A 22,743-nucleotide genomic window follows, 5' to 3' on the forward strand; every position below is an offset into this window, starting at 1 on the left:
AAGTTGCCTTAATATGATGCGGTAAACTGATTCCGAGAGTCGTTGCTGTCGCTCTGTCTCTCTTGCACCTGTGCGCGGCGCCTTCGTGGTGCGAGAGAGACAGAGCGACGAAAACGACCCTCGGAATCAGCCTGCAGGCTGATTTATGCGCCGCACACACGCCCCCTCTCTCTCACGCACTAACACAGGCGAAGGCGCTGAAGGTGTCATAAAGAAGGATGGAACATGGATCAAGACGCGCGTGTCCCAGCCGATATATCGCAGCGAGATGTACTAAACTGCTCGGGGGCATTGCCGCCGCCGCCGCCGCCACCGCGACATCCACGGAATCCACTCCGCAGCCGCGGGCGCGGGTTCGATTCCCGCCCTTTCTCTTACACCACAATTTTTTTTTGTTTCCACTTCACCCTGTTTAGCCCTTTTGATTTGGCAACACCGCATGCCGCACAGTAGGCCAGAAGACCGGTGGAGGTGGTCAAAATTTCACACGCGTTTTGGGCTTTAGAGTCACTAAATGCGATCGAACCGGGCGTGTGACCCCACCAATGGATTGCTCTCCGAACGAGCATTGGTAGGGTCACACGTTCGGTCCGAGTCCCGTTTAGCGACTCTGGAGCTCAAAACGCGTCCGGAGTTTCGGCCGCCTTTACCGGTCCTGGCCCACTGTGTGGCGCCAGACGCGAGACTAGATATTGGAATTTGAAACGCATGCCGCCGCCACCGGCGCCGCGGCGCCGTGATGCCGACAGTCTGATGCGACTGTCAAGGTTATTAGCGGGTTCCACACCCTGCGGTGGATTATTAGGGGAGCCGTCGGCCCACGGCAGTTTGGGAACTGCTAACAACGCGACAGCGACGCTGCGACGCGCTGCGACGTGCTCTGGGGCGGCAGGGTCGGTTGCAGCGGTAGCAGCGCCGGTCGGTGTCGTTAGTGGCCACTTTGGTGGTACCCCTGCACGCGCGCGCGCGGTGTGTGTGTGTGTGTGTGTGTGTGCGTGTGTGTGTCTCTGTGTATGTGTGTGTGCGTGTGTGTTAGTGTGGTGGTCATAGCCGGCGCGGCAGGCTGCAAGTTCCAAAGCTGCCAACCCTATCTATATTTGATGGATACGGTCATGAAGAGCCTGATTGTGTTATCAAGTTGGCAGGGGGGCGCTTCACCCCGTTCACACAAACACACATTCCACACAACCACGCGCGCACACACACACACACTCAAAAGACAAGTACGCATAAGCGCCAACAGCCTACAGAGGAGGTCCGCGTCGCCGTGGAAGGTGTGCATCATGGACACGTGTGTGTGTTTGTCGGCGCTGCCAACTCCGTATCTCTGTAAGGTTACGGCCAAACTCGTCCCGGCCGGCCCAGAGCGGCCGAGTCACAGAGGGGCAGAAGAGCGGTGGAGGCGGTGGAAACCCCGGGCGCGTTTTGAGCTCCAGAGTCGCTAAACAGGACTCGTACCGTACGTGTGACCACACCAATGGATTGCCTTTCGAACGAGGAATCCATTGGTGGGGTCACACGTTCGGTTCGAGTGCCATTCAGCGACTCTGGAGCTCGAAACGCGTCCGGGGTTTCCACCGCCTCCACCGGTCTTCTGGCCCACTGTGCGAGTGTCGGCCTGTTTGGATAATCCGTCCTCGTCGACGCGTCGCTCGCGCCGCGCGGCCGCTGCATCGGCTTTTTATTAGTTTTAGTGTTTTCAGCAAAAACTAGGTTAGGCCGGCATATTTCTCTGTCCGAGGACGGCATACTAATCCGTGCGGTTGGCAGAGTTGATTGTGCCCCGAGCAATGGGCGGGAGGGGAGCCGGGAAGGGGTAGATGGGGAAGGGGCGGAGGGGTAGAGGGGGAAGAGGGGGTAGACGGGGAAGAGGGGGTAGACGGGGCAGACGGGGTATAGGGGGAAGAGGGGGTAGCCGTAGAAGCGGCCAGACCAAAATTCCTGTGGTGTCCTGTGCCGTCGGACATGTTTATGTATCGCCATAGGAAGACCAGAGAGGATGATTCTTGGTCATGAGTTTATGGGCGGCCGAACTTTGTCGGCTAGACACAGCTTTTGCGGGCCATCATAGGCGAGTCCGTTAGAAAACTCCTCCACTCTCAGAAAAATGTTCTATTAATGAAATAAATTAAACGTTATGTAAAATAAATAAACGTTATGTTAAAGGTTGACATTCCAAGATGGGCGATACCTAACCACAAACATTTGAAAAAAATTAAACAGGACAAACCCATGACATTCTCAGTGGAACACTTTATTTATTTCACCTTTCATGCTAAGGCAGTGTGCTGATCAAAAATTGAATTCTGACAAGATTTGCAAATATAAACAGAAACACCTGTCACGGATACCAGCGACCAGACACGCATCAGAGAGAGAGAGAGAGAGAGAGAGAGAGAGAGAGAGAGAGAGAGAGAGAGAGAGAGAGAGAGAGAGGCGAAGCGAAACTGATTCGAAATCAAACAGGACGATGCGTGGTGGTTGCGAATTGCGAATGGGACAGGGGTCGTTCGTCGTTCCGAGTACGCAAATACCACCGTGGTGGGAGAGGGAGAGAGAGAGAGAGAGAGAGAGAGAGAGAGAGAGAGAGAGAGAGAGAGAGAGAATGCCGTCACCAAAAGGCGGGGCCACAAAACGAGCAGCGTGCCTCTATCTGCGCAAGGGCAGGCTGCAGCGCGGCGACAGAGGGGTTGAAGGGGTGAGGTGGCGGAGGGCAGGAAGGTTTTGGGTGGCTCGTCAGCTGAGTCGTAACGAGGGTATGATGCACCTTCTTAGTATTCGCGGCTCGCCGCGGCCACCCTTGTGTGACCAGGCCATGTGTGACCCCCCGCCCCCTCACAAAAAATGGTCAAAAAAAAAGGCGGGAAAAAATCTGAAAAAGGTAAGAAAAATCTTATAAAAAAAACTCAAAAAGGCAAAAAAAAAAGAGTTAAAAACTTAACAAAAAATAGATTATTTTTAAAAACCTATGACTTTATTGATTCAGTGTTGCGTATACTCCCCCGCATGCAGCAGTCACTGACGAGAGGGACACGGACGGACGGACAGACAGACGGACCGACAGACAGACAGGCAGACAGACAGACATGCACACCGGAAGGAGAGCACAGCGCCACGCGGCCGGTTTGAAGAGGCGGCGAATATTCGAAACGAAACAAGCTTCCTCATCAGGCGCGCCAACGGCGCCAACGCGGCCCAGCCTTCCCGCCTCCCTCACTCTATCCCGGCCGCCTTGGCGAGCCTTGGCCACTCCTTTTCAAAAGCCCGGCGCGACTAATTAATAATTAGGTGCGGTGGATTGGCAGCACTGCGGGAACCACTATTGTGATGCGTAATTATGTGGCCAGCCCGGCCGGCCTTTTGTTGCGTGACGTGTTATTGCGGCCCCGCGGTGCTGCTCGCGGTGGCGTGGCGGTCGTGATTTCGCAGTGCGTCACGGTGGGAATAAAACCGGAAATATAATTAGGCTGGCAGCACTGGGTCAAAGGCGAGGTGTTTGCTTTGGTTGGTACCACTGACCGACTCGCGCAAATGGCGCGTCGGCTGCGCTCGCTGCGCCCACTGCATGCAAGGGAAAGGGGGTTGCAGCACAGTACCATGCCGTGCTCCGTCCAAAAGTCTAGACAAGATTCCTCCATAATGTGGTGAAAATTCTCTTGGTGCGGCCAGAAGGCCGGCGAGGTGGCCGAAATTCTAGACGGGTTTTGAGCTCCAGAGTCGCTAAATGGGACTCGAACGAAACGTGTGACTCCACCAATGGATTGCTCTCCGAACGAGGAATCCATCCATTGCTGGGTTCACACGTTCGGTTCAAGTCCCATTTAGCGACTCTAGGGCTCAAAACGCGTCTACAGTTTAGGCCGCCTCCACCGGCCTGCTGAAGAAGGAACAAGCCAGCTGACACCTTACAGTTATTAGTATTCTAGTATTATGTTAAATTGAAAGTGTAAAGGTATCATCCGCTACAAAGGACGCCACGCTTGGCACTGGCCCACCACGACTGCAAGCAACGACACGGTCAACGACAACAATGACTGCGCTCGGTCCGACAACACCTGACGGATTGGCGAACGACAAAGGTCTTGTTACGCGTGCAGTATCAATGGACGGGCGGCGGGGATGTTCCCGTCTCTGTCGCTCGCGCGTCAAATCCCAGGCGAGTGGGCGGAGAGAGGGAGACGGAGAGAGCAGAAGGGCGCTGAAAAGGATTGTGTGTGTGTGTGCGCGCGCGCGCCGCGTGGTGATGTGGCCAGCGGTAGCGGTGCCCGCTGGACGCAAAGGGAAAAGCAACCGAGTCCGTCGATGCGGCCGACCAAAAATCTCCGATCCGGATAAACTTTCCCGACAGCAAAAAGCGCACACTACTACGTGCTTTCCAGTGTCGTTCAACCGCGGTGACATTATGGAGTGTTTTGGTGTGCCAACGTCAAAAATAATTTAAAGAAACGTGAAGAAAAAATGAAAAAAAAAGTTTGCGACGACGGAAATTGAACCCGTGACGCAACAGTCGCCTTGCGAGTGCAAGCACAAGACGCGTATCTAAGACATACACATCGCGAGCGGGGCTGGGGCATGCGTAGAATCTCGGGGAGGGACGCCATCAAACTAGTCTGTGTGTGTGTGTGGGGGGGGGGTGAGTGTGTGTGTGTGTGTGTGTGTGCGTGTGTGTGTGAAGGTGGGTGGGGCCCCGCCTATAACTCTTCATGGGCTCCACGAACGCGATCCGCCCGTTAACAATCACGACGAAACAAGGCCGAGATGCGCGACATTGAAAATTGCGTCACTGTGCGTGCGTGTGCGTGTGTGTGTGTGTGTGTGTGTGTGTGTGTGTGTGTGTGTCCTCAAACACGGCCGCGCACGTACGCCCTCCTCCACCCCTCCCTGCGAATAACCGGGCGGTATTACGAGCTGTTTACTTTTTACCTGCGCATAACGGGGGCGGCGCCACTTATTCGCAGAAAGAAAAGAGAGGGAGAGAGAGAGAGAGAGAAAGAGAGAGCGACAATAATGAGTAGTTTCCGTCTAGTGTGGCTTCGCTCAAATTATCGGTGCCTTGGCTGCTCTATAATGGAGCAGCCGTCTGTGCAGCTCTCTCTCTCTCTCTCTCTCTCCCCCTCTCCCTCAGTCTTGTTCGGAACGGTCTTACTGTCCGCGACTGGCAGCTCGCCCGCCTCCGCAAAGCATCCCATCATCGACGAGCCACAACAATCGCCCACTTGATGAACAAGAAATAACCCCGCCAGGCCGGCCTCGTCAGACATCAGCGCGCGGGGTCGCGGTTCAAATCCCGCTTGTTCACGGAAAAAAAATTAGTTGGTGCAATCGATGTTTCAGTTGGTTTTGGCTCAACTAAGATTTTTTGTTCCAGTAACGAAAATTGCGTTCGAAGAGCGAAAAATTTGTTAGAAGAGCGGAAAGTTCGTTGGAGCAGTGAATTCGTTGGTTGGCACGACCGAATTAAGAGTCGGCTACTGCAACGATGGATTCGTTGAGGCAACAAACTTTTCTGCTCTTCTGACGAAATTTTCGTTACTGGTAGTACGGAACATCTGAGTAAACACGCTAACTAAAATTGACTGACTAAGTATTTTTTTTCGTGTTCTTCTGTTGACATTTTTTCGATCATTTACGTTTTTTAAAACTCATTTTAAAAGTTGGAAAAAAACACGCGCCTTAAGCGAGTCCGGCCTCCTCCTTGTGCATTCGCGTGGTTGAGTTATGAAAAGGCGACGGCCTGATGGCTTCAGCATTTGGGGGGGGGGGGTTGATCGGAGTGGGCCAAAGGAGGACGAAGTGGTCTGCGGAAAGCGCATAAAAGTGGCAATATCACGCAGAGGGGGGGGGAAGGGCACCACTTTGCCGGGGGGACCGGAGGGGACCGGGCTCGATCACCGCGCCCAGTGGAGACGGGCCTCCCTTGCGGGAGGGAGAGAGGGGGGGGGATGGGTCACGCCTTGTCATCACGCAGCGTTCACGCCGCGAGTTTAGTGGGTGCGAGTCGCGGCTAGAGGCGCGGCTCGCTGATGCCATCTCTCTCTCTCTCTGCCCCAGTGCGCCCAAGGTAAATCCGTGTTCTCTTCGGTTCCCTTTGGGGTAAGACCCTCCCGTGGCGGATTCGTCAGAGACAGGCGGCTGGGCGGCCGGGCTCGGCTCGGCTCGCCGAGCGGCAAAGGGAATATTTGAGCTCATCAGAACCGGCCCAGCCGAGCGCGGCAGCGCGGCTCGACACGAACTACTTTTTGACATCGCCCTCCACTGTCGACCTAGACCGATCGGCTGCCTGCTGCCACGGGGGAAACGTACCGAAAACCCGCGAATCGGAATGGGAAACCCCGGTGCCAGCGACGCACAGCGGGCCAGGAGACCGGTGCAGGCGGCCAAAACTCGAAACGCGTTCTGAGCTCCAGAGTCGCTAAACAGGACTCGAAACGAACGTGTGACCCGACCAACGGATTGCTCTCCGAAAGAGCAATCCATTGGTGGGGTCACACGTTCTGTTCGAGTCACATTTAGCGACTTTGGAGCTCAAAACGCGTCCGGGATTCTGACCGCCTCCGGTGTCCTGCGCGGCTAGTAGCGGAATGCACGCCTTTAAACCTTAAAACCGGCATCAATGTTGCAGTGCGGCGTTCTCCTGGCGGTCGTGGCGGCCAGGCCTCCGCCTTCCAAGTGCTTACACACTGCTATACGCGCCGCGGTGTGCGACGGTCCGTACCCGCGATTCAGCCTCATTCCGTCTCTCTCGCACCCCTGCGGGACGCCGCTGTGCGGTGCGAGAGAGACGGCATGATAAGTTGGATGCAGCCCACTGCATTCGCCGCGCAGCATTCCATTAGCCGGAGCGCAAAGCCAACCCCCCCCCCCCCTCTCTCTCTCTCTCTCTCTCTCTCTCTCTCTCTCTCTCTCTCTCTCCGACCGCGTGGCCCCCGCCACGACCGAATGCAGCTTAATGGATTAAATATATAGGTACTGAAAGGGGGCGTTGTCAGCAAGCCCCGTCCAGGGCTGTGTGTGTGTTTGTGTGTGTGTGTTTTGTGTGTGTGTTGTGTGTGTGTGTGTGTGTGTGTGTGTGTGTGCGTCTGTGAAGAAAAGAAAAGAATTTGTGGCAACATGGTCACGGAAACAGAGAGAGGAAGCTGAATTGGCTTCCAAAGAGGAGCTTGGAAATGGATGAGCATTTCTCTTAAAGAATTCGTATGTAAAACCAACACGCTTAAAACTTTACGAAGTATTTTGAGCATTACATTCTATAGAATTTATCTGTATACAAACTAATTTACTTTAGTTCGTAAAGTTCTTTGTAAGCATATGTATGCTCAAAATGCTTCGTTATATATAAGAAGCTGCTCTTCTTTGAAAGGCCAATAATAGTTTAGAAGGCTTTCAGAGTGAATTTTATTGCTATTTCCAAATCGTGGTTGTTGGCCCTTTGACTTTCAAAACAGTCGGTACGAGTTTTCCGCTCCATGAAAGCAGGGCAGTAAGACAAGACAAGCTGGCCGGTGAGCCGAGACGCCCAGAAGCGCCTGCGGAGTCCCGACTAGGCCGCCCGCCGCGCGCGGCCGCACGGAGGCAGAGTGGAGGCCTACCTCGCAGGCGGCGTCCAGGCGGACACTCGCCTTGACGAGCGGCAGGAGGGTCGGGCGTCGCGCTGTCTCTCTCGCACTCGTGGGGCAGCCTGGGGCAGCGCGCAGCCTCACGAGCGATTGGCGCTGAATGCCGTCAAGCCGCGCCGAGCGGCGGCGAGGGCTCGCTGAAAGCCCAAGGGCAGAGCGGGCCTGGCCGCCGCAGGGGCCGTGGGGGGCGATACGGCGAGCGGGGCGTCGGCGTTGCATCGAGAGAGGCCTGCAGGTGCACGATACCGTGGGGAAGGAAGCACCGCCCGGCATACCGCCGCCCGCCGGCCGCTCGACGCGCGTCGCTCCAGGGCGCACTTAAGCCTTGCGACTCTATGGCGGACCCCTCCACACACACGCACGCGCGCGCGCGCGCGCACACACACACACCACACACACACACCACACACGGCCGGGCCGTGTCGAGCCGCTGACTATTTTATGAGGCTTTTTCCATGTGCTCGCCTCGACCCCGGCGGTAATCGAATCTGCGGCTACTCGGACGCCGCAACACCGAGCGTTTGAGCGTCGCTGAGCGTTTCCGGATCGCCGTGACGACGCGCGTTTTTTTATTATTATTTTTAAACTTCCGGTTTAGTCTTCTAGGGGTGCTCGGCGACGGGACGCGGGATGTTAAAAGCACGCTGTCTTTTTCGCTCGGCCCCACTACTTCCACTGACAGTGTACTTTTCATCTTGTCGTTGTCGCTTATTTTTATTGTTTTGGTGTGCATTTTTGTGGAAATGAGTCCCCCACAGACTGTGCTGTCGAAAGCTCCTGACTGTTAAGCCGACACGCCGCTGTTGTGGAACGCACCGAGTTTTCGCGCCGTTTTGCGAGTTTTTCATCTCCACCCGCACAAGCAGAGCGTCATGCAGGAGACTGATTCCGAGGATCTGTCTCTCTTGCACCTGTCTGGGGTGCCCCCATGAGAGCGAGAGAGACAGAGCGACGTCCCTTCCGAACGAGTCTGCAGGGCGTATGCAGCCGCTCGGCCTTGGTGACGGCGGCGAGGACAAGCGCAGGCACCGCCGCCATTTTCACAAGTCGTAAAGTGTCGATGAGTTTATGGCCGCGGGCGAGGTCCGCCACGGTCCGCCACGGTCCGCCACAATCCAGGCCGGGCCTGCCACGAGACCGGACCTCCGGATGGGAGGGGAGGGACGGGGGGAAAGGGGGGTGGGGCACTGAGAAAACCTTTCCTAACAGGCCTTACAAAGCAAAGCAGTTCGTTAGAACAAAGTATTTTGAGCATACACAAGCATACAAAGGAAATACTTCGTAATTTACGAACTATTTCTTCGTATAACAAAGTAATTTAGTTTGTACGTATGTATGCTCAAAATACTTCGTAAGGTTTAAAGGGTGGAGGGGAGGGGGAGAGGGGGGAAGGGGAGAGGGACACGAGGGGGGGAGGAAGGGGAGGGAGGGGGAGGGAAAGGAGGAGCGGGAGGGGAGGGGATTGGCCGAAGTGGATCTGATTGTCCGATAACAGTTCACGTTACGAAATTGAAGGGGCGTAAAAAAGAGGTTGTAAAATTGTTCCTCGAACCGCCGCCTACGCAGCCACCAACAGGGCGTGACGATCGCCCCCTCCCCCTCCCCATCTCTCTCTCTCTCTCTCTCTCTCTCTCTCTCTCTCTCTCTCTCTCTCTCTCTCTCTCTCTCTCTCTCTCTCTCTCTCTCTCTCTCTCTCTCTCCTATTCACCCCGTGACCGCCGCCAAGCCTTTTCGGCAAGGTCAAAGGGACCCGGCCCGATCGTGTTCGCACCATAGCTTTATAATATGACTAGGTAATAATAAAACAGCAACAACAATGATGGGCTAGCGGCGTGGAGAAAAAGTTTTCGGCTTCGGAATTTAATATAAGGGGTAAAAATGAGGCAGCCTGTAAAAAAGCACCTCCCCCCCCCATGGTCTAGTGCGCGTGCGTGCGTCTGTGTATGTGTGTGTGCGTGACGTTTTTCCATCTCCAGCACATGCCCAGGGCGAACCCGTTCTCCCTGCAGTCGGATTCCAAGGGCTCGGCGGCGCGCGGAACGGTCAACAGCAGAAGCAACAGTGGAGGGGCACCCAACAACAGCAAAAACAACAGCAACAGCAGCTGCACAGAAACACCAAGAACGGGGGGCCGCGCGGCATCAAAGACAGCGGAAAGTGGAAAAAATAATTAATACAAGTCTAATTGTTCGCCCGCGGCCGTAGCGGGCAGGCAGGCCGTGGCAGGCGGGCCGTGGTCGGGTCGGCGGCAGCCCTCTCTTTGTAGCCCGAAAGCCAGAAAAAGCAGTGGAGCCGGCGGGGTGGGCGGGGGGCAGCCGGGCCGGCCACTATGTGATCTTCAGAGCTTCAAAGAACGAGGGAGGCCGCCGCACAGTGGGCGAGCAGACCGGTGGAGGCGGCCAAAACTCCAGGACTCGTTTTGAGCTCCAGAGTCGCTAAATGGGACTGGAACCGAACGTGTGACCCCACCAACGGATTGCCCTCCGGACGAGCGAATCCATCGGCGGGGCCACACGTTCGATTCGAGTCCCATTTAGCGACTCTGGTGCTCAAAACGTGTCTAGAGTTTTGGCCGCATCCGCCGGTCTTCTGGCCCACTGCGCGCCGCCCTGCCGCCACCGGGTCGCTCCCGCCACCACGTTTGCCTATTATTTCAAGCAACGGAACGAGTGCGAGTCAGGTGAGTGGGACTTTTAACTGAGTTCCGCGGAGCGTTTGTGTGCGTTGTTTTTGCTTTTGGTTTTGCTTTTTCGCGCGGGTCTGCATTATCACGCTGGCGCTGCAGCGCGCTGCGCGACGCTCGGGGAGTCTTAAGGGACGACCGGGCGGGGCGGGGGGAGGGGAGCGGGGAGGGAAAGGGTGCCAATAATTTATTATTCAGAGAATCTCTTTCAACTTTCACAACGCCGTCAGCGGCAACAACAGTCGCGCTAAATGACAACACTGCGCTCACGACGCCCCAGGGCCCCCCTCCCCCTCCCCCAACCCCCGCCCTCCACCAGTGCATCGCCACGATGGCTCCACAAATAAAGCAAGGTGGCGCCCTGCATAAGGAATCAACTCACGACTTGTGCACGTTTTTAAGTGTGCACACCAAAACGGGTTTTTTTGCCATTTTCAACAGTTTACCCATTGTCCAGTGGATTCCACCCAAAAAAAACAGTAGACACACTCCAGTTTGCAGTTCAGTGATGCAGTGACGTCACACCGCGGACTCAAGTCGCCCTTTAATATTCCGGCTGAAATGAGAGCCGTTCCAGGAGACTCCGCACAGTGGGCCAGAAGACCGGTAGAGGCGACCAAAACGCTTGACGAGTTTTGAGCTCCAGAGCCGCTAAACAGGACTCGAACCGAGCGTGTGACCCCACCAATGGGTTCCTCATTCGCAGAGCAATCCATTGGTGGGGCCACACGTTCGGTTCGAGCCCCATTTAGCGACTCTGGAGCTCAAAACGCGTCTCGAGTTTTGGCCGCCTCCACCGGTCTTCTGACCCACTATGCCTCGGTGTGGCGGATTCAATGTAAGTTATTCCTCGCTCGCAGCGCGTCGCGGCGTGGCCCGGCCGAGTGCCCCCGCGTATTTCATCATTACAGGTAAGCCGGGGGACATTGGCCCTGGAGGGGGGGGGGGGGGTGCCCTGCAAGGCCTGCAAGCCCCGCCGGGCCGCCCCGAAGCTTGCCGTGTCGCATTCATCAAAAATAACCCCCGCTCAGCGTTACCTGCGTGTCAGTCATCTGCAGGAGCGCCAGCCGGCTGCCACGCCGCGCTCCTCACTTCAGACTCATTCCGAGAGTCTGTCTGTCTCTCTCGCACCTGCACGGGGCGCCCCATGCGTGCGAGAGAGACAGACCGCCGGAATCAGTCTGCTGGACGAGACTACCCCGCCAGCCGACAGACAGCTCGCCTGCATCGTCTGCAGGCTAATTTTGAGCACTGCCGCTGTCGTCGCTCTGTCTCTCTCGCACCCGCGCGGGCCGCCCCGTGAGTGCGAGAGAGACAGAGCGACGAGAGCGGTGCTCGGAATCAGCCTGCAGACTGCCAGGCGGGGGGAAAGTTTCCGCGGACGGGTGTCCGAGCGACGTCCAGGCCACGCCACGGGCCACGCCATGAGCCGCGCCATGGGCCGCGCCGCCGCCAGCACCCCAACAAGTGTAAGAACCATCTCGGTGACGGCGCCGTGGCCACGGCCGTGGCCTCGTTGGCGGCCTGGGGGAAGGGGCCACACCAGTCCCACCGCTCCGGTGCAACCACTGCAGACACTGCAACCACTGCAACCACTGCAACCACTGCAACCACTGCAAACGCTGCAACCACTGCAACCACTGCAACCACTGCAAACCACTGCTGCAACCACTGCAAAGCACTGCAAACGCTGCAACCACTGCAACCACTGCAAACGCTGCAACCACTGCAACAGCGCACGCGACACCAGCTCGGGTTGCCTGCTCATCACATATTTCGCAATTAAAAGTTGTACGCGTTTACGCCCCGTGGACTCATCGCCGCCGCAGTCTGGCCCAGTGGTGTGTGTGTGTGTGTGTGTGTGTGTGTGTGTGTGTGGAGAGAGAGAGAGAGAGAGAGAGAGAGAGAGAGAGAGAGAGAGAGAGAGAGAGAGAGAGAGAGAGAGAGAGAGAGAGAGAGACCAGAGAGACCATGATTGCAGTCCAGTTTGCTTCGTTTTAATTGCAACAAAGCGAACAAGTTAGACGAAACAAAAAACCTGCGCGTCGCACATGTCGTCATGGTGTTCGTGTTCTTCTTTTCCCCCCAGACACGTTTATTATTTCATATAGAGAGCCACGGTGTCCGTTTCTTAGTTTGACAACAGCCGCGGTGCTTGCGTGTGCCCCGATTTCCCCTAGGGCCTTGTTCCCGCTAACCTACTTCCCCCTATTTTTCCACCAGCCCGACGTCCGCGACGCTGCCCCGACTGGCTGGACAGAAAGCCGGCGCCGGTGGCCAAAACTCTGGGCTCGTGTGCTCCAGAACCGCTAAATGGGACTCGAACGGAACGTGTGACCCCACCAATGGATTGCTCTCCGGACGAGGAATCCATTGGTGGGGTCACACGCTTGGTTCGAGTGCTGTTTAGCGACTCTGTAGCTCAAAACGCGTCTAGATTTTTGGCAGCCAGCGCCGGTCTGCTGGTCCACCGTGCGCCGCAGACCGAAGGAAAACACCCCGCGAGTACCTCGCCGAGCCGCGCCATCTCCACATTGCTTTTTCGCCCGGTGTGAATTAGTGCGCTCGTCTCTTGAAGGCTTCCAAAAAGTTGGACGGCACGGGAAAGGGGGAACACATCGGGGGGGGGGGGGGGGGGGGGGGGGGAGGGCCAACTTGAGCAGCCATCGCTCCAGTAACTTCCAGAGGGATGATGCGACTCTGATGCCTCCCCCGTCCCCTTCCCCTCCCCCCTCTCCCTCCCCCTCCCCTCCCCCGTCTCCCTTAAACATACTCGTCCGGCACGGACACCTCCATGACTTGCACATGCCGCGTCCGCGCTGATCTTCCAGCAGTCCGATCCCGAGAGTCTCGCTCCGTCTCTCTCGCACCTATCGGGACGCCCCTTGAGTACGAGAGAGGCGGAGCGACGAAGGACGACTGTCGGAATCGGTCTGCAGGGCGACCCCGTGGTACCCCACCCAAACACCAGACAAAATGGACTTGTTGGCTGAGCGATAGCGAAGCCCTTGCCGTGTTTGGGCGCGCTGAAAAGTGACTGGTCGTGAGTCTGTCTGTGACTTTGTACTCACCAACGATTCTCAGCAACTACAGTAGCTATATTTTCAAGATTTCGTATTTAACGTCCCCTTAGTACCCCCCAACAGGGTTTGTTTCAAATCGTTTTTAGTATCGTTTGAAATATTCAAAACATACTTTTGAATCAGGTTATTAGCATGGTTAGGTTGGCAGCACTCAGCACTCACGAATTTCTCATACCTGCGGCCGCGGCTCTCAAATACGGGACAGAAGCAAATAAGCAAATAAAACAAAATAACGAGCAGAAGGGTTTGGAAATGAGATCGGCCATAGTTTTTCCACATTCTAGAATGATTAAAACCCTTTAGGGTATCAACACAGCGAAATATGGAGAATGGCCGTGAAAATGATTTACGTGTTTCGTTCCCCCCCCCCCCTTCCCCTTTCGAGGGGAATCTTCTTCAGGTCAGTGCACTTTGACAGAGCAGTGTAAAAAGAATGTTTTTATTTTGACCTTTTGTATTTTGGGCATCTACGTTTCATTTTCTATAGTGTTTCCCCTTTTTTTTAAATTCTCATAGTAGAGGAAATCAGGGAAATGCAAATAACTTGTGTTGAAATTAGCAGGCATACTTAGTTTTGGGCTCGAAAATACATTCTATTGCAATGCTGCAAGCTGACAAGAGTGCAAAAATACTAACATGTGTTTATTAATAGAATCAATGTATGGTTGTGTATATTTAATCCTAATAGAGTTTGAATTGATATTGGGTTCAAAGAGACGACTCAGGTTTTGAGCGGTGAGTGAATTAGTGAATGGATTTAAAGAGACGATTCCTTTCACTTCACTGAAGTTAATAAACTGGTACTACTCAGTATTGCATACCTGAGTAAGATAAATTGTGTCGGTTCATTAAGCCTTGGGGACCTTGGCATTGGACTCTATATGACGAATCACTGGATTTGACAATAAATTGGGCCCCGTTAACTGGTTCAGATCAGCCTACCCTAAACTGACTCTCTTAAAATTAACTGTGATAACGTATGCCAATCAATATTGTTTTATTCACTGGTTCCCAAAGAAAGAATGACAAAATGTTTCATAGATATTACTTATAAAATTTAGAATTCATTAGTTAAAAAAAAAGAGATATCGAATAGTGACCCAATCATACGAGTAATCAATTAAGCGATTCAATGCTGGCAATTGAATGTTACTCGACTGAGGGATTCACATTGGTGTGGCATCAGGGAATTGGTGATGACAGAGGGTGCTTCATGAAGACAGTGTAGGAATGTACAGAAATTGAGTCTAGATAGTTGTTTGTAGATTTCAGTGTACTAGTCACAAAAGCTACATTTATTTCAATGCCCAAAACCCACACTTTCACCTAGAGCTACGCAATTTGGGGCAAAACTTTCTAATTTGAGAGTCATCGTTTCCCTGCAGTTTTCAGTGCGCTGACTTCAATATTGACTTCTAAATTGTCCCCAGACCCAAAATTTAACCGATTTTGGGTCAAATTTTTTAAATTGAATTGCACATTGATTCTTGCAGTTTTTTGAGTGCTGATAGCAAAAATCACTTCCATTTAGACATCAGACTTATATTTTCATCCGAAACGAGGTCATTTTGGACCAAAATTTTCAAGTCGAGTCTTTATTATTTCCTGCAGTTTTTTGGGGTGCTGAACTCAAAAATGACTTCCAAAATTTTCCCAGACTCACACTTACCCGAATTTTGACCAATTTTGGACCAAAATTTTTAAATCGAGTTTGACATTGATCCCAGCAGTTTTTTGGGGTGCTGATAACGAAAATCACTCTCATTTCGACTCCAGACTTTTATTTTCATCCCAAATTAGGTCATTTTGGACCAAAATTTTCAAGTCGAGTTATATATTGTTTCCTGCAGTTTTTGATGTGCTGAACTCAAAAATGACCTTCAAACTTTTCCCAGACTCACATTTAACCGAATTTTAACCCATTTTGGACCAAAATTTTTAAAACGAGTTTGGCATTGATCCCAGCAGTTTTTTGGGGTTCTGATAACGAAAATCACTTCCATTTGTACCCCCGGTCTAAAGTTCACTCAATATGAGTCCTTAAGATGCACATTTCGTCTTCTCAAGCAAAGTCCAAAGTGCACAAACCATGTCAATTCGCATCGCTCAGCCACACTACGCGCCCAGACTAAACGGCGCGTACCCCTAGTTTACAAGTTTTTTAGCAGATGATACGTTCACGTATCAGCGTGCTTGTACTCTCGAACAGACAGTACCGAGTTTCCGGCTAGCCAGCCAGCATCAGTTGCCGTTGCCTGACTAGCAAGCCTAGAAGAGGTGGAGCGCCTCGCTGGCAAGGCAGCGGCTGGCTGGCCTGCCTAGAAGAATATGAGCGGAGGGCCCTCAGCGTGCCGCGCCGTCGCGCCGTCGCGCCGCGCGCCGCACAATGAATCGGGGCGCCTGCGGAGGCTCGGGTTCAGCGCGCGGCGTAGAACCACCCAGTTATCTAGTTCTCATAAAGTGCGTCCCTCACGTTGCGCGCTATGCCGCTCCCCTTCCTCTCGTCACGAGACACGCTATAGCACGCATCGCGCAGCAGCCCCCCGCGCCCCCTTCCCCTGCCGAGATGCCACGTCCCGCTGCGCCCCCCCACACCCCGCAGCAGTCCACTCACACACACCCCACTTGAACCTTGAGTGCGTAGAAGCATGTGCAGCGCCCCCCCCAACCCCCGCCTCTCTCGAGAAGCGCCACTCATGCTTGCTTATCTTGAGCGTTTGGGTTGGGTGTCGCAGGCCGCGGCCGGCCGGCCCTGCTTGGAGATGTGGCTGACACCCGCATGCCGCAAGGCGCCTTGCCCTAGTACCGAACACAACTTTTACGGGTATTGAGTATTTATGTGATTAGCCACCAAAATTTTGCATTCGCGTTGAAACAACGAAAATGATACCCAACACAAGTGGTATCGGACACATGAGTGTCCCACCGTCATTGCGAACATGTTTAACACAAAACAATTACGCTAGGATATTCAAAAGTTATACTAAAATTGACATTTTCATGAATTACCATGCGTTAGAAATTTGTCAAAAAAAAGAGTTCCGAGTGTTTACTCTTTGAAATAAATTGACAAAATGTCACATTCATACATTTAAATAAACATTCTCATAAGTATCATCTGCTTTCACGTTAGCGTTAGCGTTAACGTTTTTTTTTAATCAATTTGTTGTCTTTATAGTGAGTTTTAAATTAAGACGTGTGTTTTTTGTTGTCACCTCTTTTGTGTACTCCGACAACTGCATCATCATAAGCTACCCTGAGCACCTACAACACACGTAGGCTACTAATTAGAGGATCTGCTGAACCGAATCAGCCACCACCCACCTCCCCCCCCCCCACACACACACGCACGCGCAAGTGCACACCTACACACACACACACACACACACACGTGGTGGCGCCCAGACACAGAGAGTTCTCCCTTCCGCCAGGATGTGGAAACGGTAAGCCAATATATTAAATGTCCGTCAGTGACGGCCTTGGCGAAAGTGTGCCACCAGGGCCGGCGCGGGGCATCGTCTGCGGGCTGGGGAAAGGGCACGATCCCTGCAAACAACATCCACACACACACACACACACACACACACACACAGACACACACAGACACACTCACACACACAGACACACACACGGAAGCGTTCGGCCGCGCGCGCACACACACACATACACGCCGAGTCTCAAAGTTTCTGGGGGACGAAAACGACGACCACACAGTGGAAGGGAAAAAGGGGGGGGGGCGAAAAAAAAATGTCAACGACAAGGAAACTATCATGGCACCAAGCGCACGAGTGTTCGCAGGAGCGCTCTGTGCGGACGGTCGCGAATCGGTTTGTCCCTGTTAGCGCGCTCTGGGAAAATAAAAAGGCGCCAGTCGAGATGGTACTACCGAGGGCGAAGAAAAAGAGAGACGCGCCAAGTTTGTCCACACATCATCCAGGACTGTTTTCGCCGTTTTACAACGGCTCAACCCGCACGCGGACGGTTGCCAAAATTGTTACGACTCGAAACAACAGCAGAGCGAATGACGTATTTTCTTCCTTTTCCCTCAAGCATAACGGTGCGGTTGCAGAGGGTACTCGGAGATAAACACATCCTGACGCAACGGCAGTGCGTGCACGTGTGTGTGTGTGTGTGTGTGTGTGTGTGTGTGTGTGTGTGTGTGTGCGCGCGCACGCGCGCGCCTGTTTGCGTAGCATAAGTGCAACGCGCTAGTTGGGCAAGTTTTAAGTAGCTGCTGCAGAGCGGGGTTAAGGTGGTTTCACAGGCCGAGTGGGATCAACAGCGTGGAGGTGTTGCAAGATTTTGTGCGCTCCGCCCCCTGGAACCCGTTGACGCAACTCGGGAATGCCAATTAGTGATTTAAAATTACCGTAATTTATTCAATCTTACGTAAAAATATGTTTTAAACCGTAAAACACGTTATTTATTCCCAGGTCTAAAAATCTTGTGTGGTTTACGGGATCCTCTATCATTTTGCAGGATCCTGTCTAGTTTTACGAGATCTCGTATGGTTTTGCGGGATCCCGTAAGAACACTCGAGATCCCGGGAGGGTCGCACAGGATCCCTTAAGACCTTACGGGATCCGGTATAGGTCACGCAAGATCCTGAGAGGGTCATAAGGGATCCCTTAGTAGCCGGGATCCCGAGAGGGTCGTACGGGATCCAACACTCTGCCGAGATACCGGAAGAGCCACACGGGATCCCGTGATGGTCTTGCGGGATCCCTTATGCTGCCGAGATCCCGGGAAGTACGCACGGGATTTCAAATTTAGGTATGCTGTAACTCGGAAAGTTTTTAACATTTTAAGCTCAAATTTTATATGGGGTATATTCGCTAAAATTCACTAGTGCCATTTGAATTTTATTGAAATCTAACAACTTTTTTCTGCTATCTCGAGAACCGCTGGAGTTATTCAAATTTTGACTGCAGATTTGGATAGATCTCGGTTTCCACCTCCTAGATGATTCACTCTTTTGATTCTATCTGCAGAAGAACTTGCATTTTCACGTCTTTATCTGTACTTTACAGGATCCTGTTAGTGGGTAAAGGATCCCTTCCCGGCCTACGAGATCCCGTCCTGGCGTACAGGATCCTGTCCCAGCATACGGGATTTTGAAAATTCGTTAAAGGATCCCGTGTGTCCTCACGGGATCCCGTCCATCTCAGGATCCTGTACGGCTCGGGATCTCGTATGGTAGTACGGGAATCCCTTAACGAATTTTCAAATCCCGTATGATCATACGAGATTTTTAGACCTGGGTTCCGTAATTTTCGTATTTTTCGTAATTTTTTACTAAATGGCCAGAAACATGCGAAATTGCGAAAGACCTTCCTGACGCATAAGCGAATGCTGCCGTACTGTACCCTGCTGCACTGTCTCAGTGAAATTGGAGGGTGGGGACTTAAACACGGAATACCTCTAGCATCCCTCGTGCAAATTTTCACAGAATATCCTATGATAAATATGACATGGGATAAATATGATGATCAAATTTCATGCGTGTCAAGCCAAAAGTCGTCTGCCCCGCATCAAATTTGATAAGTGGCCAAATAGTCTCTCCAGAGCAAAAGCGCAAATGTTCGCTGAAAACATGTTTTTTTTGGCTGAGCGTTAGCGAAGCCCTTGCCGTGTTTGGGCGCGCTGAAAAGTGACTGGTCGTGCGTCTGTCTGTCTGTCTGTCTGTGAGTCTGTTTGTACTCACCAACGATTCTCAGCAACTACAGTGGCTATAGTTTCAAGATTTCGTATTTAACGTCGCCTTAGTACCCCCCAACACGAGTTTGTTTCAAATCGTTGTTTAGTACCGTTTGAAATATTCAAAACATATTTTTGAATCAGGTCATTAGCGTGATTAGGTTGGCAGCGCGGCAGCGCTTACCAATTTCTCATACCTGCGGGTCCGCGGCTCTCAAATACGGGACTTAAGCAAATAAGCAAATAAAACGAAATAAAGAGCAGAAGAGTTTGGAAATGAGATTGGCCTTAGTTTTTCAACATTCTAGAATGATTAAAACCATTTTGGAACACCAACACAGCGAAATATGGAAAATGGATTCGAAAATGATTTACGTGTTTCGTTCCCCTCTCCCCCCTCCCCTGTCAGAGGGGAATCATCTTCAGGTCAGTGCACTTTGACAAAGCTTTGTAAAAAGGATGTTTTTATTTTGACCTTTTGTATTGTGTGCATCTTCTTATTTCATTCTAGTGTCATCCTCTTTTTAAAATTTTCAAACTAGAGGAAATCAGGGAAATGCATAAATAACTTGTGTTGAAATTGGCAGGCATACTTAGTTTGGACTCGAGAAATTCATTCTATTGCAATGCTGCAAGCTGACAAGAGTCCAAAAGTACTAACATGAGTTTATTAATAGAATCAATATATGGTTGTCTATATTAAATCCTAATGGAGTTTGAATTGATATTGGTTTCAAAGAGACGACTCAGGTTTTGAGCGGTGAGTGAATTGGTGATTGGATTTAGTGAGACGATTCCTTTAACTTCACCGAAGTTAATGTAACTGGTACTACTCAGTAATGTTTACATGAGTAAGATAAATTATGTCGGTTCATTAAGCCTTGGGTAGCCTTGGCATTGGACTCTATGTGACGAATCACTGGATTTGACAATAATTTGTCCCCGTTAACTGGTTTAGATCAGCCTACCCTAAACTGACTCTCTTAATATTTACTGTGATAACATGTTCCAACCAATATTGTTTTATTCACTGGTTCACAATGAAAGAATAACAAAATGTTTCATAAATATAACTTATAAAATTGTGAGTTCATTAGTTAAGGAAAAAGAGTTATCGAATAGTGACCCAAGCATACGAGTAGCCAATTAAGCGATTCAATGTTGGCAATTGAATTTTACTCGACTGAGGGATTCGCTTTGGTGTGGCATCAGGGAATTGGTGACGACAGAGGGTGCTTCATGAAGACAAATAGGAACAATATACAGAAATTGAGTTTTAAGTATTGTATGTAGTTTGCAGTGTACTGGTCACAAAAACTACATTTATTTCAATGCCAATCCTACATTTTCATCTAGAGCTACGCAATTTGGGGCAAAACTTTCCAAGTTGAGATTTATGTATTTCCCTGTAGTTTTCAGTGCGCTGACCTCAATATTGACATCTTAATTGTCCCCTAACCCAAAATTTAACCGATTTTTGGTTAAATTTTTTGAAATGAATTGTACAGTGATTCTTACAGTTTTTTGAGTGCTGATAACGAAAATAACTCCCATTTTAACACCAGACCTATATTTTCATCCCATATTAGGTCATTTTGGGTCCAAAAATTTCAAGTCAAGTTTTATATTGTTTCCTGCAGTTTTTTGTGTGCTGGACTCGAAAATGACTTCCAAAATTTTCCCAGACTCACACTTACCCGATTTTGACCAATTTTGGACCAAAATTTTTAAATCGAGTTTGACATTGATTCCAGCATTTTTTTGGTGTGCTGATAACGAAAATCACTTTCATTTCGACTCCAGACTTATATTCTCATCGCAAATTAGATCTTTTTGGACCAAAATTTTCATGTTGAGTTTTACATTGTTTTTTTCCTGCAGTTTTTGGTGTGCTGAACTCAAAAATGACCTTCAAATTTTTCCCAGACTCATATTTAACCGAACTTTGACCAATTTTGGCCCAAAAATTTTTTAAATCGAGTTTGACATTGATTCCAGCAGTTTTTGGTGTTCTGATGACGAAAATCACTTCCATTTGTACCCCTGGTCTAAAGTTCACTGAATATGAGCCCATAAGATGGACATTTCGTCTAATCAAGCAAAGTCCAAAGTGCACAAAAAATGTCAATTCGCATCGCTCAGCCACACTACGCGCCCAGACTGAACGGCGCGTACCCCTAGTTTATTTATTTCTTTTTCCCGGTTAGGTTGTTAAACTATGGGACCAACTATCAGTGGAACTATATATTTCTCTCTCTCTCTTTCTCTCTTCCTCTACCTTCTTGGGGGCGCGATCCCGTACACGCGACTCCAACACATTAATGAACAATCGAAACTCAATATGTGTGGCTGGAGCGTGGGTTTATTAATGCTTTAATCAACACTCCAGTCACGGTGTGTGTTGAGAGAGTGTGTTTACGGGTGTGTGTGTAGTGTGTATACATCTGTAGTGGTGTGTGTGTGTGTGTGATGATACTCGGAGAGGAGTTTAGTCGACATCACTTGGCAGAGCTGTGGGTGCTCTGAAAAAACCGCAACCACTACAACCACTGCAGCGCACGCGACACCAGCTCCGATTGCATGCTCATCACATATTTCGCAATTAAAGGTTGTACGCATTTACGCCCCGTGGACTCATCGCCGCCGCAGTTTTGCCTATAGTGTGTGTGTGTGTGTGTGTGTGTGTGTGTGTGTGTGGAGAGAGAGAGAGAGAGAGAGAGAGAAGAGAGGGGAGAGAGAGAGAGAGAGAGAGAGAGAGAGAGAGAGAGAGATGGCCGATTGAAGAGGCGTCGTTAATAGTGTGTTCCTTCGGCAGGACCTTCCAGGATTTTCCAGGCGCGCCATTGCAGACGGGCCTCACTTTTCGCCCAGCCAGCCATCAAAGCCTGGTCAACAATTTATGACAAACGCACACAAAACGTGAACCAATCTCTCTCTCTCTCTCTCTCTCTCTCTCTCTCTCTCTCTCCTCTCTCTCTCTCTCTCTCTCTCTCTCTCTCTCTCCTTTTGTTTTTGTCCTTTTTACGAACGCTGTGCATTATTCCCGACACGGAGCACTAGGGCAGCCGAGCGATCCAGAAGATCGCTTTGTCTCTCTGTCTCTCTCGCACCCTTACGGAGAGTCCCATGAGTGCGAGAGAGACAGAGCGACGAGACGACTCTGCTGCATCGCTCGGCAGGCAGCTCGAGAAGTCGTTTGCGATTCGTACATTGCTAATGCAGCTTGATTGATGAAAGCGAGGTGGTTCATCGCACGGCCAATCACTGGCCATCTGCAGACTCATTCCGAGAGTCTGTCTCCCTCGCACCTGCACGGGACGCCCTCGAGTGCGAGAGAGTCTGGCATCAGTGTGGGGCTCGCCCAGGCTCGCCCACCCGACCCGGCAGCGCTATTCCAGGCACCAGATAGGGAAGCCATATTCAATTGAGCAACGATTAAAAATTAGTGCAATTTCCCTTCAAAGGGGTGGACGCTGTGCGCGGTGGCCGTTGGGTATCGATTGCGCGAACCCTACCTACAGGACTAGAAACGAACGTGTGACCCCCACCAATGGATTGCTCTCCGAACAAGGAGTCCATTGGTAGGGTCACACGTTCGGTTCGAGTCCCATTTATAGCGACTCTGGAGCTCAAAACGCGTCTGCAGTTTTGGCCGCCTCCACCG

The sequence above is a fragment of the Thrips palmi genome, unplaced genomic scaffold (genome assembly GCF_012932325.1).
Source record: "Thrips palmi isolate BJ-2018 unplaced genomic scaffold, TpBJ-2018v1 HiC_scaffold_10, whole genome shotgun sequence".
Classification (NCBI taxonomy): Eukaryota; Metazoa; Arthropoda; class Insecta; order Thysanoptera; family Thripidae; genus Thrips; species Thrips palmi.